Source organism: Sinocyclocheilus grahami, unplaced genomic scaffold (assembly GCF_001515645.1).
Source record: "Sinocyclocheilus grahami isolate Dianchi unplaced genomic scaffold, SAMN03320097.WGS_v1.1 scaffold712.1, whole genome shotgun sequence".
NCBI classification, from domain to species: Eukaryota; Metazoa; Chordata; class Actinopteri; order Cypriniformes; family Cyprinidae; genus Sinocyclocheilus; species Sinocyclocheilus grahami.
In genome coordinates, this window is record NW_015505891.1 from 595,041 (window position 1) to 601,156 (window position 6,116).

Sequence of the window (6,116 nt, forward strand, 5' to 3'; positions counted from 1 at the left end):
TTTACCCATTTCATTAGCAAAGCTGTCCATTTTAATGTTAATTTAGTGTGATTTTGTGCCAGCAAATATTGATATGTGATTAATCAAAATATCATGTAGTCATTGATTGCTCTAATTATTGGTGAGGCATTATACAGTCATAGATTTTGAACAGTCATATCTGCTTTCATATGCTTTTAGAAGTCGAGCAGGACTGTTAATGCATTTAAACCAGGGGATCATTATTATGGTCATCTTTGTAACAAGGAGCCTAATTGCATTTTTTATTATTATTTTTTTTATTCATACAGCATGAGTTGTACTTCCTTCTCTACCGTTTTCCCTCTTAGGAACATTTATATATCTCTGCTCTGCCTTTAAAAGTTGAGAACGTTTTTTGCTTCCAAATATAAAAGTACAAGTCATAATCTTTCATCACGGGGCATTTCTATATTAATTTTTTTCTGTGCGTATACCTCCACCTCCACACACACACACACACTCACACACACACATTGTTCAGGGAGCGAGATAGTAGCTGTGGGTATTAAAAGCGATGTCTCAGCAGCCCTGCACGCACTGGCTCTATTCTTATCGCTCTGACGCCACACACAGCGTAATCACGCCATCGCTCCCTCCTCCGCTACGCTCTCCCTGCATCCCTCTCTCCAGCTCTCTCTAGTAACTGTCTCATTCTCACAATCTGCTTCCTCCTCCTCGTGTACCTTGCGCTCGCTCACTCACACACACACTCACACGCTCATACGCTCTTGTCCTCTCTCCCGCTGCTCCTATTAATAGAAACCTTTGCTCACACAATGCTTCCTCCCTGCCGTAAGGTGACCGAACAGAGGTTGCCCCCAGCAACAGTCCAAGCGCCTCTGGAAATGACTAGAAAAAGCAGGCACGTCCATCATTGCTCTCTCAATCACTTCCTCTTCCATAATTTTCCCAGTTACATCTTGTACTTTTTGTACCATAATCCCTTAGTGTATTCGCTTCTCTAAAAGCTACTCTTGACTTTGTTGTCCCTGTCCGCCTGTCTTGCTCTCTGTCTGTGAAGTGAGCCAGAATAATTGTCCAAAAATACGAGAAAGCGAACCATTAGCATTTCCATTCATCTCGGCTGGCACAAGATTCCCAGAAGTATGCCATTTGAAATCTGCCGTCTCAAATCTCAAAATCAGTTTGAAATCTGACATCTTTGCTCATGGGCACTCAGTTCGGCTACTTGTTTTTTGGACCAATCACTTGAGCCCCAAATGCCTTTTGGCTGATGGCAACACAAGAACGCTCACAAATCCTTGGGAGTTGACATGAAAATCAGCAGAGAACAACATGTCCATTTTATGCTTATAAGAGCCTTCCAGGAAAAAACAGGCACAGGTAAACATTGCCTATAATTAAATAATGGGGATATACAGACTATTCACATCATTTTGAATGGCCGTCAACGAAGAAAGATGCTTTTTTGGCCCAGCTAGTATAGAACTATTTCACATTTCCATGCTTCTCAGAAGCTAAAGTATAGTGGCGAATGGGAACTACAACAAATCTCATTTTTGTTTTACCATTTGCTCCAATAGCAAAAGAAAAAAAATCCACGATAGCATTTCTACACTTTGCCGAACAGGAAACAAATATTAAGAGATCGGTTACGTTGGTCAGAAGAGAGAAAGATGTCAAATTTGCTGCCACTTCCTCAGCCTTTGTATTAAAAAGCAGCATTAAACATTTTCTGTAATTTGGCAATAATTTATAGTGTTATAAATGTACATTATTTAAAAAAAAATTTAAATATAAAAATAGTTAGATTTACAATGCTAATAATAACTCACCATCACAGTTTGCAAAAAGGGTCCATGTGCCATCTACATTCTTGCATTTAAATAATATATATTTAGTCCACCAATATACAACTTCAAATTTACAATTGCACCTGGGACACTAGGAATCAAATAAAACCCATAAAAGTTCACTTATCCTTGAAGTAAGAATAATAATACTGAATACCCACAAAATACGTACCATTCTAAAGCACTCATAATGTTTTATCAGTGATTTGGCTTAAAATAAAAGTATTAAGTATCCAAAAAACAGAAGGTTAGTGTTTTCCTGTGGACAGAATGAAAGTGTCTGCCAAAAACACAACAGACCAAGGTTATTCACACAGACACAGTAGCTTCCTTACCAATTTTGCACTTGGCTTAAAAATAGCCAAGAAATATTCATTTGCTTGTTTTTGTTGTTGTTATTTAGTTGGGAATTAATTTGTTGTGATTAATTATTATTAATAATATAATAGTAACAATATTAATATTATGTAGAATAATTATTAAGCATAATAATTAGCTTCTCCCTTTCAACGAGGTGTGAAATCTGTCTCTGACACAATGACTGATGTTTTGAACCTTTTACTGCTGCCATTTTTCTAGCAAATGTTCGCTCCAATCAGATAACGCTGATTTGGTTGGAAAGAAATATATAGTTCAGTCATGAAACTCTAGATGGTGCAGGCTGACGGGGTGTTCGTAACTGATGATATTCAAAGAGTTAAACGACTTGGCACAAGCTGATTGGTTCATGCTGCATATGCAGCCAATGAGCTTACTGCCTTGCATTTATATGGCTAGCTAGCATTCACTTGAGATTCCTGCAGCGCGCTTTCAGAGTTCTCTGAACCCTCCACCTTCTCCAGCTCCACCTGTATAGATCTGCTACGGGGTTATTTTATATGCTATTTGTGCAGCAGCAGTATGTATTAAATACTCACGGCACCGTATCGTCATATGCATTGGCAGTAGCAAGTTCCTGTACTTGCTTGCAGCAGCAGCAATAATCTACAACTACAGCAATAACCAACAGCAGCAGCAAGTCAGCAGCAGCAAGTTAGCAGCAGCGTAGCAGATCTGTTCCGCCAAGACCAAATACATTAACATTGTCATATCCATCACCATGCTAAAATGTTCCGAGAGTTGTCATGATTGAACTATCTATTAAAATGTTTGCCCAACTGAATGTGTACAAGCCAAGATGACAGAAATATCAAAAATGCGTGGAGTTTCCTTTCTGAGAAACACGGACTAAAATAGCTGAACAATTCGAATCGGGTTTCTGGCAGATAGAACATTTACTTTGAATCTGATTACTAAGGAGGAAATAGGCACAGCTGCTTGCCGAACATGTGTTTGTTTGACATAGACTGATTCAGAATCGCAGGGTTGAATGAATAAATTCCTCCAACCTTTTCTCCACCTCCCTCCATCTGTGTTCATGTTATCATTCTTTTCTTCATACCCCCATTGATCCCACTGGTGCGCCGCAGTGACATGTTTTGCCTCTTTCATTTCTTGCCAACACTTGGTCATTTGGTACAGTTCTATGGTACAGTTCTATGGGGGTGGTTACAGGAATAGCTCCAGAGTTGTAGTGCAGCGTGTGTAGGAGCGTATTCCAGAGTGGAAGCTCCTTAAGGAAGGTGCCTTTTTTAAGCAGACTGGCAAGATGCATTTTTAGACCTGGCTGGAGAACACAATACTACTGAAATTGATGTCACAGGATGTATTTATAGATATTTACATGAAGTATTTCATGGATTTATGGGGCAATTGTGTCATATTTTGAGCCAAAGAGCGGCTGTCACTGAGCGTCGCCATCCTGAGAATGTGCATCAGTTGGATGGCCGTTTTCATGCAGAATAGTTTGGGAGTCAGTGCTTACGAACAACAACAATATTGGTAAAATGTCAACTCTTTGGGTGTGAGTGCATCACAGACTGACTAATGCGTCACTCAAACTGCATTTGACTGTTTGCCCCCACACTGACTACTTAGTTAAATGTGTTCACTTTTACGTCAACTCATTAAGGGCTGACGCATTAATGAAACGGGTGAAATTATTCTGCACTTGATAGTTTTTTATGCATGTTTTAAAAAAATCCATACTGATAAATTGCCTGGATGGTGTAGGTATTTTTGTGCCAACTGCAGTGAGGGGGCATGTTGGGAAAGAGTAAAATGGTTATATGATATCAAAGTAATAGGCTGCTAATCAGAAGGAAGGTTTCTCCTCACAGCCCTGTTCTAATTGCTAACTTACATCTTCTGTATTTATTGAATAACAACTACCGTAATTGCTTATAATTGCACTGTTAAAGGTGTGTTAATGCTATGTAATTATAGTCTGAAGTGTCTTTAGTTCAGTATAATGACACAAGTGCAGTGTTGCCTAAATTGCTGCTATTTAAACTATATGCATATCCCCAGTGGAACTTCATCTAGAAATTCTGCCTGTTCATGTTAGGATTGCTGTTGTCGTTGTCCTAGACTACAGTATCTTTCACATCGACAAGTTTGAATGCTTTATATGAATCAGGCGATCAAAGAAGCTTCAAATCTCAGAGGCTCAAATATCAATAACCAAAATGCCATAGGCTAATCATTAGTAAATATATCCCAGGCTTTTCTCTTAGCACTAAAGAAATTAAAACCAATGAGCAGTTTATGTTACCCTATGCAGCTATGTCTATCTGAAGAAATGCTTCAAATTTCACCTCAGAAAAATTTGTGATTTACTCAGCTGTCATCTCCCAAATTTATAACCGCTCCTGCGTAATTAAAATAGGGGATTATGTGATCTCTCTCCATGTGTGCTGAAATCAGTCTGGGACGTTTACTACAGCTATACAGTATACTAGTTTATATTTAGATCCAAGACATTTCACTTAAAGGAATAGTCCATGCAAAAATGAAAATCCTGTCATTATTTACTCACCCTCGTGCCATTCCAAAACGGTGTGTTTCTTTTGTGTAATGCAAAGAATATATTTGAAAGAACATTGGGAAACCAAACAACGCTAAGCCCCCTTGACCTTAAAATCTCTTGTTTTATGTTACACAGAAGAAGGAAAATCATACAGATTAAATAAATATACATACATACATAAATTGCCGACATTGTTTGTCAGCCTAGTCCATCACAATGTGTATGCTCCTTTTTTATTCTTGTAGTACACTGGCTCCATTTAGCTGCAGATTGATTAACACAGTTAATTTAATATATTAAGTTACTAAACAGTGATTCATTTCGTGACTTCAGAAGTTATGTTCTGTCTTCCAGAACTGTATGTTCTTCTATGAAAACAATATTAATTTAATTTAGATTAGAATGATGATTATTTTATAATAATAATTATGAATATATGAATAAAAACAGAAATAACAATAACAAATGTATTCTTGGAATACATACTTGGTACACTGTGTGTTTTGGAGGGTTAACTTTGTGACACAACAACTCAAAAAAAACGAAATGCTAAACATGTCACATATCTTTGGAAAGCTGAGATTCTTGTAGTTCAAATGATGCAAACCATTTTAAGATACAATCAACACAGCAGATGCAATCAGTGTCTTTCTCAGACCACCAACAAGGATTCATGCTGTGATCCCATTGTGTTTTCCAACTAATAGCTCCAAGCTATAGTCATCTGCAGGCATCTGTTTACAAAAAAACATGTAGGTGGAATGTTTTTTTTGTTGTCCTTTTTCAGTGTGTTCAAAGTTATGTTACTCGATACCAGTAAGACTTACAGTGACACTCCTAAACAGAACAAACCTCAGAGTGACACCTTTCATAAGAGACCAAAACCATGCGTGTACTTCAAATGGTTCAAGAACAGCATGCTATTTACTTTGGGTATGCCTTTTTTTTTTTAGGTGTTTTAGGCTAATTTTACAGGAATGCTAAGGGTTTAAGAACCACTGCTGTAGGCTGAGACAGCTGTTACTGTGTTACAAAATTCACCTGCATGATGCCAAATTCACCTAAATTGGCGAAATTCAGCTCTCAGAGACACGTTTCACCACTCTGTGGACTGCTGTTGAAGTGGAGCCCATGTTCAATCTGCTACAAATGAAAACAGGGCTGTGAGGGACAAATGTTCAGTCCATTTAATATGTCAGTGTAACCCACAGTCCATTTTCATTTGTCAAATTAAATATGGTGTTTACCCTGGCCTATTGTGTGCATAGCTCGATGTCTGCTCTTCATTCCAGTGAAATCATGAACACATGCAACTCTGTTTCCTTTGAATTTATGGACAAACAGTTGGGCGCAGTCCCTGTAAGCCTCAGATC